This window comes from Vipera ursinii, assembly GCF_947247035.1.
Source record: "Vipera ursinii genome assembly, chromosome: 7".
Taxonomy (NCBI): Eukaryota; Metazoa; Chordata; class Lepidosauria; order Squamata; family Viperidae; genus Vipera; species Vipera ursinii.
Window position 1 is genome coordinate 25,945,692 of NC_139521.1, and position 13,027 is coordinate 25,958,718.

Sequence of the window (13,027 nt, forward strand, 5' to 3'; positions counted from 1 at the left end):
CTTCGCTGCCCTCATTGCGTCCGCAGATAATCGCCCGGCTGCCCTGTTTAGGGTGACCCGCTCCCTCCTTAATCAGGAGGTGAGTGAGGAACCCTTGCAGGGTCGTGCCGAGGAGTTTAGTCAACATCTGTCGGACAAAATCGCTCGGATTCGGACCGGTCTGGACTCCGACTAAGCAGAGTCGGACGATCAGGACACGGGTGGTCTTGTCAATGTTACCTGGGAGGAGTTCGATCCTGTAACTCCGGAGGAAGTGGACAGGATTATGGGGAGGCTGAGCTCCACCACATGTTTATTGGACCCGTGCCCTTCCTGGCTGGTTTATGCAGCCCGGGAGGGGACACGAGACTGGTTCCAGGCAGTTATATCTGCCTCTTTGAGTGAGGGTAGTTTCCCCGCTGCCTTGAAAGAGGCGGTGGTGAGACCTCTCCTCAAGAAGCCTGCCTTGGACCCGGCTGTGCTAATTAACTTTCATCCAGTCTCCAACCTTCGCTTTCTTGCGAAGGTTGTTGAGAGTGTGGTGGCGCATCAGCTCCCTCTGGTCCTGGATGAAGCGGATTATCTAGACCCGTACCAATCGGGCTTCAGGCCCAGGTACAGCACGGAGACGGCATTGGTCACGCTGGTGAATGATCTCTGGAGGGCTCGGGACAGGGGATATTCCTATGTCCTAGTCCTATTAGACCTCTCAGCGGCTTTCGATACCATCGACCATGGTATCCTGCTGCGGCGCCTCAGGGGATTGGGAGTGGGAGGCACGGTTCTTCAGTGGTTCTCCTCCTATCTCCTGGGACGCTCGCAGTCAGTGTTGGCAGGGGGGCAGAGGTCGACCGCGAGGCCTCTCATTTGTGGAGTTCCTCAGGGGTCGGTCCTCTTGCCTCTCCTGTTCAGCATCTACATAAAACCGCTGGGTGAGATCATTCGTGGCTTTGGAGTTGGGTATCATCAGTATGCTGATGATACCCAGCTTTTCATTTCGACCCCAAACCACCCCAGTGATGCCCTCGACGTGGTGTCCCGTTGCCTGGAGGCAGTCCGGGTCTGGATGGGGAGGAACAGGCTTCGACTCAACCCTGACAAGACTGAGTGGCTGTGCGTACCGGCATCTCGGGATATTCAGGATATCCCACCCCTCTTTATGGGGGGTGAGTTATTACCTCCTGTAGATAGGGCTCGCAACTTGGGAGTCCTCCTAGATTCACAGCTTTCCCTAGAAGACCATGTAGTAGCTGTGACTAGGGGGGGCCTTCACCCAGGTCCGCCTGGTGCGCCAGTTGCGGCCCTATCTAGACCGGGATGCCTTACATACGGTCACCCATGCGCTCGTGACCTCTCGTCTTGACTACTGCAACGCTCTCTACATGGGGCTACCCTTGAAGACCACTCGGAGGCTCCAACTGGTGCATAATGCAGCCGCGATAGTTGTGTTGGGAGTTTCACGACACTCCCATGTCACACCTTTGCTCCGCGAGCTGCATTGGCTCCCAGTTGTCTTCCAGGTGAGGTTCAAGGTGTCAGTAATGACCTACAAAGCCCTACATGGCATGGGTCCAGAATATCTTGGGGAGCACCTGCGGCCGGCGTCAACTTCCCTCCGCCCAGTACGCTCCCACAGAGAGGGCCTCCTCAGGGTGCCACCGGTCAAAGAATGCCAACTGGTGGCCCCCAGGGGGAGGGCGTTCTCTGTGGGCACGCCGGATTTATGGAACCATCTTCCGGTCGAGCTCCGGATGGCGCATGATCTCCACTCCTTCCGGCGCGATCTTAAAACCCACCTTTTTGAACAAGCTGGCCTGGCCTGATGGGATGGGTTTGGGTTTTATAAATTGGTCTTAACTTTTAATCTGTACTAATTTATTACGGGCATTGCTGTTTAATTACTTTTTAATAATTTTTAATTTTTGTATCTTGTTTTTATTATGTATTGCCCTGTTCACCGTCCTGAGTCCTTCGGGAGAAGGGCGGTATACAAATTAAATTATTATTATTATTATTATTATTATTATTATTATTATTATTATTAATAATAATAATAATAATAATAATAATAATAATAATAATAATAATAATAATAATAATAATAATATATACCAAACGATGTTTGGTTAATAAACCTGAAGTGAATCAACAATTGGTTACTTTGTATTGTATTCAGGAAGTGAAAGTAATAAAACCCCCATGAATACCCCCTCCCCTTTTGTAGTATGACAGAATCCAGGAGCGAGTAAGGATTAGTTTGTAATTCAGGGAAGATAGATAGAAATAAAATGTAACTGGATTCTGACATCTGGCTCCCCTTAAAAATAAGAGATCCACCTGTAAACAAAACAGGTATAAAAGTTAGTCTAGTTTGTTAGGATACTCTGAATGAAACTTCTTTAAAAGCTTCAGGGCTTTTACATGACATTTGTGAACCCACTCATTTTATGAGGAGGGGAGGTGTTTCCATGCTACTAGATATTGAGTTGGTATCTTCTAGAGTCTAGGATTTCCTTTATTTTGAAGAGTTGTTCTCCTTCCACCATGATTGGAGGTGGTGGAGGGGGGGGGGACTTTTTGGCCGTAATGGCGACTGTTCTCTTTTCAGCAAACTGCAGTGAAAGATTGGGTGTATCTGTCTAAGATTTTTGGCTAATTCTAATTCTACTGTTACTGGGTTTATGATTCTTTCAATTGGAAAAGGTCCTATATATTTTGGCCCGTGTTTTTTACAGGGTTGTAAGGATTTAGGTATTTTGTAGACAAATATACCATTTCACCTATAATGAATGGTGTGGGTTCAATTCTTTTTTTATCTGCTTGGTTTTTATATGCTTGCCTGGCTTCGTCTAGGGCTTTTCTGACTATGAAAAATATGCTATCCCACCTATCGAAAGGAAGGATTTTTGCCAAACTAGACCTAAGAGAAGCATACTACCACATTAGGATCAAGGAAGGGGACGAATGGAAGACCTCATTCAATTGTCCAATGGGTTGCTACCACTTCAAAGTTTTGCCATTTGAACTGCAAGCCCCCCCCCGCAGTTTTTATGCAATTAATTAATGAAGTGCTAAGAGAGCACCTGTCAGAATCCATTTATATTCCATTCCTAACTCCCTATCTGTGCAAACCTAAATCTCACCCCCTTACTGGATTCTGCCATTCCCAAGGGGGGGGGGGAAAGAGAAGATGTTAATTGGCCATCCCTATCCATTAGATGCAAGGTTGTTTATTCAGCCTTCCTGGAGGACATCATCAAAGACCAGGGAAAGAACCTTTGAACTGAGAAGAACAAAAAAAGAGGGGGGGATTCTGGTTTGTATCTTTGATTGGAATTTGAAGGGGAGGAAGCAACAATGTTGTAAATGCATGGAGGTTCTCTTTTCCCACGAAGGGTTTTGACACATGAAACTTAACTGATCTGGGACTGACCAAATAGACTGAGGGGAAGGGTTTTACTTTAAAAATATCAACCTGCGACAGTTTCCAGATCCTGTCTAGAACCTTGGTGGAGCAGTGGGCTAATGTCTCCTTAAGTAACACCAGCTGCCTGCAATTATTGCAGGTTTGCATCCCACCAGGCTCCAGGTTGACTCAGCCTTCCATCCTTCCGAGGTAAGCAAAATGAGGACCCAGATTGTTGGGGGCAATAAGCTGACTTTGTAATAATGCTGCTTGGGGGGGGAAAAGCCCTAATAAGCAGGCATATACATAGAATGAAGGCTATTGCTAAGCACATTTGATTTGTGCTTAGATTGTAAGCTGCTCTGAGTCTTCAGAGAAGGGTGGGATATAAATGGGATTTTTAAAAAAAATATCCACTGTCAATCATGTTTTAGTAAAAGTTCCTGTTTGGACAATCCTGTCTCCAAGAGTTCTTCTTTCATAAAATGTGGATTGGGGTGGGTCCTGACATTAGACAAGATCTGCATTAAGAGTCAACCTGGAAGGAAAAAACTTACCGGGGGACTTTGCAAAAAATACAATGTCTAATGATGAGGCAAGGGATGACAAAACCCCCATGCAAAGGGAGTTTTTCCCCGGAACGAAACCCCACCAATGGTTGGAAGCTGAAGTGTCATATTCCTTGGGGGAAGAGGTGGTGGAGACACATGACTGCAAACCACAATGGTTGATGGGCATTGGAAGGAAAAGCGAGTGGGAAAAGGCATCAAGGAAAGTGACCCTGAGGTGGGGCGGCCACCAAACCAAATGGAGCCCAGAGATGGAGAGCTCCCTGCACGTCAGTGAAGAGGAGTGGATCCTAGAGAAAGCTATTGACCTGATGAAGAAAACCCTTAGCTCACTAAGGGAGGAGAAACCTGAGTACCACACCTGCAGCAGCACCTGGGGCTGCAACCTGAGAGACAATGGGAGGGATCCGTAACCTGCTGCTGCCTCAGCAGTACCCACCCCCTCCCAAACGATAGACAGATGAACAGGATGACGGGCAATACCGCCCGCTGCGCAGACAACGATTCATTCAAAGGCTACCTCCCCTGGAAGCAAAATTCAGGGGAGAGCCACCATGCTTGGGGTTTTTCCTAACCCAGGTCCTCAGCTATATGGAAGAATTATACAATCCGTATTATACAATCCACCTTAGACGGACCAGCTGCAGTCTGGGTGGTGAACCTGCATGACTCCAACGTCCCAGAACTCAATGATTTCAACCAATTCATGTGATCCTTGAGGAGGCGGTTTGAGGACCCTTTGGCTGATCGTAAGGCCCGGGAGAGAATCAAAACGGTGAGGCAGGACAGACGGCCGGTGGCTGAATATACCCAAGAATTCCGAGCCATTGCCAACAAGCTGAACTGGCCAGTGTCAATGCTGCAAACATTGACATATGTTTTTGCACTGACAATGTAAGAGACAGCCTTTTGTTTAAACCGCTTCACTTTGAATCTTGGAGGGAGCAAATTTTCTAACAACTATTTTGAGAAGATAAGAAGCCTGCGTACAGAATGGGAGGAGAGACCTCATATGGGAAACTAATTGGATAATGTGATTTATGACGTGTAGATAAGGGTGGGGATTATGTCTGTGTTACGATGGGTTTGGGTGGGGGAGATTTCAGATTCTGGCATCCCTCCATGAGTGCCAATGTTTCATTTCATTACTAAGACTTTTTAGATAAATAATATGCATGCAATTTGATTTGTTTCATTCATCGGAACCATGACATCCGGAAGACATCCTCCTTAGCCATTTCAAAGACGGGCTAAACTATGACCTGTATGATGCTTGCCTGCCTCAATGAGACCCACACCATCTTGATGACTGGTATGTCCTGGCAGAGGAGATGGAGATAGACCTATTAAAGAGGCAATGCGGGGGAAAACCATGGGGCCGTCCGCTGCCCGAGGAAACATGCGAGGCGGTGAAACCACTGTCCATGGCTAAGAAATCAACAGGCTGTTTCAAATGCAGGAGAGAGGGCCACTGAATCATATCTGGAAACCGAGGGATTCCAAATTGCAAGTAAAACACCGGCCCGGCAGACCTTTGACAGTTGACAGCTGTCAAATGGCTGCCAGAAGCGACAACGCATGCACACCGCCCCGCCGGCCGCCATTCCCAATGACAGCTGTCAAAAGGGCTGCCGGGACCAAACACGCATGTGCCAGATTTGACAGTTCCCGGAACTGTCAAATCCGCAGTCCACAATCTGGTCCTCCGAACTGAGCTAAGCGCTCAGCTGAGAGAAATTCCCCGACAGCCGCCGAGCTGTCAGAATGCCGCTCGTCGATTGGCTGTTCTCCGAGCGGCGGGAAAAATACTGTTACCTGATTGGTTATGATGTTTGACAGTTCTCTATATAAGCCAGGATTGTTTTGACAGTCAGCTGCCTGGAGCTGAACCGAATAAACTTATGAACCTTGCCTACGGTCTCGCTCTTGTCTTTGTAAAGACATTTCACCTGGCGACGAGGATGGGATCCCGGTACTATAGAGCTGCCTGCTGAGCTAAGTCACACCGCGAAGGAGTTCCGATCCCTCTCGCTGACAAGTCACTGCTGAAGCCACTCTGAGGGCAAAGGAACCCTTCGGCAGCTTGAACAGTACTGCGGACCCAGACCATGGCAAATTTAGGTCACGTTAGAGAATTCGACGTCCACCACCCCGAGGGATGGGAGTCGCACTGGGGGCAAATTGAAGGCTACCTTGTTGTCAACAACATAACGGAGGACCGCCACAAAGCCGCAGCCCTTCTCTGTCTCAGCGGGCCTGCCGTTTACAACATCGCTGTAGGGCTCTGCAGCCCAGACCCCATCGCGACCGTCCCCTATGCTGTGTTGACCGACCGCCTCAGCAACCACTTCATGCCCCGTCAGTCTGAGCTGTATTGGCGCCTCCACTTTGCCTGCCGCCGCCAGCAACCCGGCGAAACGTCCACAGCCTTCATCGCGGGGGTACGTCACGCCGCCCGCAGGTGCCAATTTCCAGACCTGGAAGACCGCATCAGAGACCAGGTTATCGCCGGTCTCTCCAATGAGCGGCTCCAGCGGAAATTGGTAGCCAAGGCCACGATAGACCTCGCTCAACTCATACTAGAAATCATGGCCTACGAAGACAGCCACCGCGAGGGCTCACCAGTGTTCAGAAGCAGCCTGGCTGGGTCAGTCCACCACGCCTGGGAGCCGGACAACGAGCAACCAGAGGCCTACAACGGCGTCGACAACATCATGTCCCGCTTCAACAAAATGAGCGCCGACCATGGAAGAAACCGCAAGCCATTCAAACCAGCCGGTCCAGGCCAAAGACCCATCTCCACCGGCCCCAAACCCAAGTGCGCCAGCTGCGGCGGGGCTCACGCCAGAGCCACATGCCGTTTTAGAAATGCCAAATGCCACGGATGTGGGAAGACCGGGCACATTCGCTCCGCGTGCCGCAGCCTGAACCGGGAAACCCTCCACGAACTTGAGGAAATTCCGGCAGGTAGGACAAAAATCCATTCACCTGCCAATGAAATTCCCCAGCCCTCAGTATTGTCCATTAGGGCCAAACAGAAAAACTCAACCATCCACCATTTACAACCCAAAATTAAGATCTGGGTTAAGATTCAAGGGGTGCCCTGCGAAATGGAGGTCGACTCCGGTTCCTCTGTTTCAATAATGTCTTGGGACACTCTCAAAAAAATCGGCTTTAAAAGTAGACGCCGTATTTCCCTACAGCCCTCCAAAATACTCCTCGCAGATTTCCAGGGGGGCGCTATCCAATTAAAGGGACAAGCACAAGTAAAAGTAGAATACAAAAAATTCCTTGGGCACTTAACAATCCAGATAACAGAGGCACCCAGGACCACCCTCATCGGGTTAGACTGGTTCGAGGCTCTGGGCATCCACCTGGAAGGCACCAACCGTATACAATCCCAAACACTAGAACAGGTCTGCCAAGCGTTCGCGGATGTTTTCGACGGAACGCTTGGCAAATATACTGGCACCCCTATAGACCACAATTAAAACCTGAGGTAGGTCCCATCCGCATTAAGGCAAGAAGGGTCCCCTTCGCGCTGAAACAAAAAATCGAGGCCGAATTAGACCGTTTAGTCAGCCTTGGGGTCCTAGAACCAACAGATGGGGGAACCTGGGAAACTCCCATCGTGACACCAGTTAAACCAAATGGGGATGTGAGAATATGCGCAGATTATAAAGCAACTCTAAACCGCGCATTAAATCCCCATGCATACCCAGTACCTGCAGTCAGAGACGTGCTATCAGAAATAGGGTCCAGCTCAATATTCGCCAAACTCGACCTAGCGCATGCCTTCCTTCAGCTACCTGTCACCCAAGGAACAGCTGAAGCCCAAACCATTGTCACACACCGCAGCCCTTTCAAGGTAAACCGCCTACAATTCAGCATCTCAGTGGTTCCTGGTATCTTCCAGGAAGTCATGGAAAAAACCTTAAAGGGAATCCCAGGTGCCTGTCCCTATTTCGATGACATACTCATCGCAGGGGAATCGGAAAACAACTTAGCAGACCCGAAGAAAGCACCCCCTGCCTCCCACGGTCCAGCCGAGCCAGAAGACCCCCCCATACCTCGCAGACTTTGAATGGAAGGGAAACCCGCCGACAGCCAAAACCCCTGTTAACAATACTTGTTTTAAAAGTTCAACTGTTGTTACAAATAACGTACCAGTTCAGGGGGGGGAAAGGGGGTGAATCATATCTGGAAACCGAGGGATTCCAAATTGCAAGTAAAACACTGGCCCGGCAGACCTTTGACAGTTGACAGCTGTCAAATGGCTGCCAGAAGCGACAACGCATTCGCACCGCCCCGCCGGCCGCCATTCCCAATGACAGCTGTCAAAAGGGCTGCCGGGACCAAACACGCACGCGCCAGATTTGACAGTTCCCGGAACTGTCAAATCCGCAGTCCACAATCTGGTCCTCCGAACTGAGCTAAGCGCTCAGCTGAGAGGAATTCCCCGACAGCCGCCGAGCTGTCAGAATGCCGCTCGTCGATTGGCTGTTCTCCGAGCGGCGGGAAAAATACTGTTACCTGATTGGTTATGATGTTTGACAGTTCTCTATATAAGCCAGGATTGTTTTGACAGTCAGCTGCCTGGAGCTGAACCGAATAAACTTATGAACCTTGCCTACGGTCTCGCTCTTGTCTTTGTAAAGACATTTCAGCCACCGCACCACAGAATGCCGCTCAAAAACCCCTCAGCGCAAAACAGAGGCATCACCCTCCAGGAGACCAGGAAAGTCCAAAGACAACCCAAAAGAACCTGCCATGAGGGGGACAGAGGCTGTAGAGTCCCCAACCCCTGCCAAGGACTGGGAGGGGACTCCGGCCTACACCGCAGGGGCGGTGGACACCTCAGAAGACAGCTGGGAGGGAGAACCATTGGTAAGTGGATCCATTCCTCCCATCCTTAAGACAGTGACTATATTAGCTTCCTCCATGCCTGAAGCCATCAAAGTAAAAGCCCTAATAGATTCTGGCTGCACCCGCTGCCTTATCAGCCTGACGCTGGTGAGGAATTTGGGCATCCCAGTGAGGAGACTAAAACAACCAATCTCCTTTGGCCAGTTAGATGGGTCCTTAGCAGGGGGGGGTCCCAGCTATCCTAGCCACCTTACGAGTTCACCTGTCCTTGGGGACTGATGAGGAAGACATAATGTTTGTAGTGGCCCCAGGCATGGAATGCCCAATGATTTTAGGATTGGAATGGCTAAAGAAATGGAACCCCTGGGTATAATACTAAATAAAGTCTTTATTGATTAGCTCTTGGGCCATATCAAAGTGCAAAGTTTCAGTAACAAATTGTTACTAAATTTTGATAAAAGCAATTTAAAATGGAATTTGATAAAATACAATTTAAAATGGAATTAGAATAAAATACAAAGTAAAATGAAATGGGAATAAAATACAATCTAAAATGAAATTGTAGTAGTGTATAATAATTTAAGATATAAATAAAATATGATAAAATTATATTTTGGAGTCGCCCTTGCAATTTACCCCAATCAGTCCCACATATGCAGATCTCAACTGAACCATTTTGTTTAAGTACTGTGCTACATTAAATGTTATTTTCAAGTTCTGGCCAGACATAAGGTAAGTTGTTTTGATATGGGGATCCCAATGGGTAATTCGTTTGGTATATAGACCAAGATACCTGTCTCTCACCCTCTTATACAGGCAACAGTCAAATAGGATGTGAGCCAGGTCTTCTACCTCTGCTGCTCTGCAAATGCAGAGATGCTCATTGTAGGGTATAGCATGAACTCTCCCATATCTGACCATTGTGTCAAGCTGCTCGAATCTCGCTCATGTAAATATCTCCCTAAGATGTTTTGGCAGTTGTAACTTCAAATAACTGTCTACTTGAAAAGTACTTTTGTATTTATTCAGCCATTTCAAGTTACCCACCTTACCAAGGATAGCTATATCATTTTGTGCTTCTATATCTTTAATTCTTTGGGCAACTCTTTTTTTGGATTGTTCTCCTGTTACACAAGAGACAGGAAGGCCACAGCTTCTTACAAAATTTGTTAGTTTGGTGGTCCAGGAGATTTGTGATTGTAGTTTTATTTGCTCTAGTAGGCATAACTTGGGGAGTCTATCAGTCTCCATTTCATTAACTTTGCACCAGAAGTTACAAGCTCTAATTTTAGATAATACATGAATTGTATGAATTTCCAATTCAGCGCTAACTGCTGCAGCAGATGTTCTTGGATCTACACCCAAGATACATTTCAAATGCTGGGACTGTGTTTGTTCTAGGACTGTGGTTGAATAAAGATCCCAAATTTCTGCTCCATACAAGAGCATTGTGGTAACCTTAGCCTTATAAACCTTGATTAATGGGGCTAGGGACCCTGGGTAACTATGGTTCTTTAGTTTGAGCAGTAAATTCAAATGGGCTTTTGCTCTAAATGTACTCCGTTGATGATGGCAGGCCCAAGATCCAGTCTTGGAAAAAGTTACGCCCAAGTATACAAAGGTGTTCAATTGGTTCACCATCTAATTGCCACTTATGTCTCTGATGATTTCTTCCAAACACCATTATTTTTGATTTAGATTTGTTAATGATTAGGGAGTTATCCTGGCAATAAAAGCTGAATCTTCTTAATAGCCTACATAATCCTACTTATGAGTATGATAATAAAATCATATCATCAGCATAAAGCAAGCTGTTACAGTAAGTATTTAGGATCATCAGCATGTGTACCATGGTATCTTTCATTAACCCTGGCAGGTCATTGATGTATAAATTAAATAATAATGGGGCCAGGATACACCCTTGCCTTATCCCTTTATTTGTGTGAATCCAGTTAGTCAGGACCCCATTAACCCCATACCGCACCCTCAAATGGGTACTTGTGTAAAGGACTTTAATCAAGCCATGAGTCTGGATTCTATTTTAAGATATGTCAATTTACTCCATAGTACTTCTCTATTTAACATATCAAATGCTGCTGTAAGGTCTATGAAAGCAGCAAACAGGGGTCTCCTCTTATAGGCATATTTGGCAATTAGATGGTTCAAGACAAAGCAGCTATCAATAGTAGATCTGTTTTGTCTAAACCCTGCTTGTTCTTCTGTGAGGATATTGTTTTCCTCTACCCAGATTTCAATTCTGTTCAAAAGGTACCTAGCATATATTTTTGCTACAATGTCAATCAGGCTGATGGGCCTGTAATTGCTAGGATCCTTTTTATTCCCTTTTTAAAAATGGGGACAACTATTGCCATCTTCCACCCATCTGGTATATGGCAGGTGTTATTTATGTGAGTAAAAAGACCTGCTAATACAGGGCCCCAAAGGGGGACAGCAGAACTCAACTGCCCAGAGGGGAAGCATAGGAACATAAAACACCAAAGCACCCCCCCCAACCCGAAGAGAGGAGACAGCATCAGTGGGGGAAGAGAAGGGGTTACCAGAAATACTGGAAGAATACAGGGACCTTGCTGAAGTTTTCAGTGAGGAACAGGCAGATGAGCTTCCCCCTCACCAGGCCCACAGACTGTGCTATAGAATTCAAACCTGGTGCAAAACTCCCAAAGCCCAGGATGTATGCCATGAGCCCAAAAGAAACGGCAGAGATGGAAAGATTCATAAATAAAAGCTTACAAAGGGGATTTATTGAGCCTGCCAAACCCAAAGTGGACGCCCCAGTCTTGTTCAGGGAGAAGAAGGATGGCTCGCTTCGTTTGTGTGTTGATTACCGCTCCCTTAACACAATTAGTGAATGTAATCTGTATCCCCTACCCCTAATGAAGGATATGGTATCCCACCTATCGAAAGGAAGGATTTTTACCAAACTAGACCTAAGAGAAGCATACTATTGCATTAGGATCAAGGAAGGGGATGAATGGAAGACTGCATTTAATTATCCAATGGGTTGCTACCAGGACTGCAAGGGCCCCCCGCAGTTTTTATGCAATTAATTAATGAAGTCCTAAGAAAGCACCTATATAAGGGAGTCCTGGTTTACCTAGATGACATCCTTATCTTCACTGAGACCAAAGAGAAGCATATTAATCTAGTCAGAGCAGTTCTGAAAAAGTTGCAGGCCGCCCACCTATATGCTAAACTATCGAAATGTGAATTCCACCAGGAAAGAATAGACTACCTGGGGTATCGCATATCCCACAGGGCATCGAAATGGACCTTGAGAAAGTCAGGGCAGTATTAGAATGGGCACCCCCCTGCAGACAGAAGCAGTTGCAAATTTTCCTGGGGTTTGCAAACTTTTACCGCCAATTCATCCCTTCATTTGCCCAAATAGCCCTGCCACTCACAAACCTGTTGAAAATGAAGGGGGGGGGGTTTCCCCAGTGAAACCCAGCCAGCCTCTGAAGTGGACAATGGAATGTCAAGCAGCATTTGAGAGGCTAAAGAGACTTTTTTGTGCTGAACCCATACTGAAGCACCTGGAGCCGGATAAACCTTTTGTAATAAAGGCAGATTCTAGTGATGTGGCAGTGGGAGCTGTATTATTACAGGAAAATAATGGGGGGGCATTGCAACCATGTGCATATACATCCAGGAAACTCACAGAGACAGAACAACGTTGGCCAGTGTGGGGAAAGGAGGCTTACTCTGTGCGGTGGTCATTATGTAAATGGCGCTAGTTCCTTGAAGGAAATAAAATCCCCTTGCAGGTCTGGACAGACCACAAAAATTTGGAAGCACTAAAAACACCTAGGAAACTCACTTCTAAGGAAGCCCGCTGGTCACAACATTTTCTCCGATTCCATTTCACTCTCAAACACTTACCGGCAGGGAAGAATTTCATGGCAGATGCATTATCTCGCATGTCCCAATATAACAGCACACGGGTCACTGACTCCAAACCACTCATGCCTGAACAACAACTGGCAGCACCAGTCACCACCAGGACCCAAGCAAAAATGAAGCCGTGGGTGGATAGCCAAATTGAAATAGAATTCCGAAAGTCTTTGGAAACTGATGAATGGTTCCAGAAAAATAGACATGTGTGCACAATTAAAGATGGACTACCCTGGGTGGGTGAGAAGTTATACACACCCGCCACCCAGAGGATCAATTTTATGCAGTTGTGCTT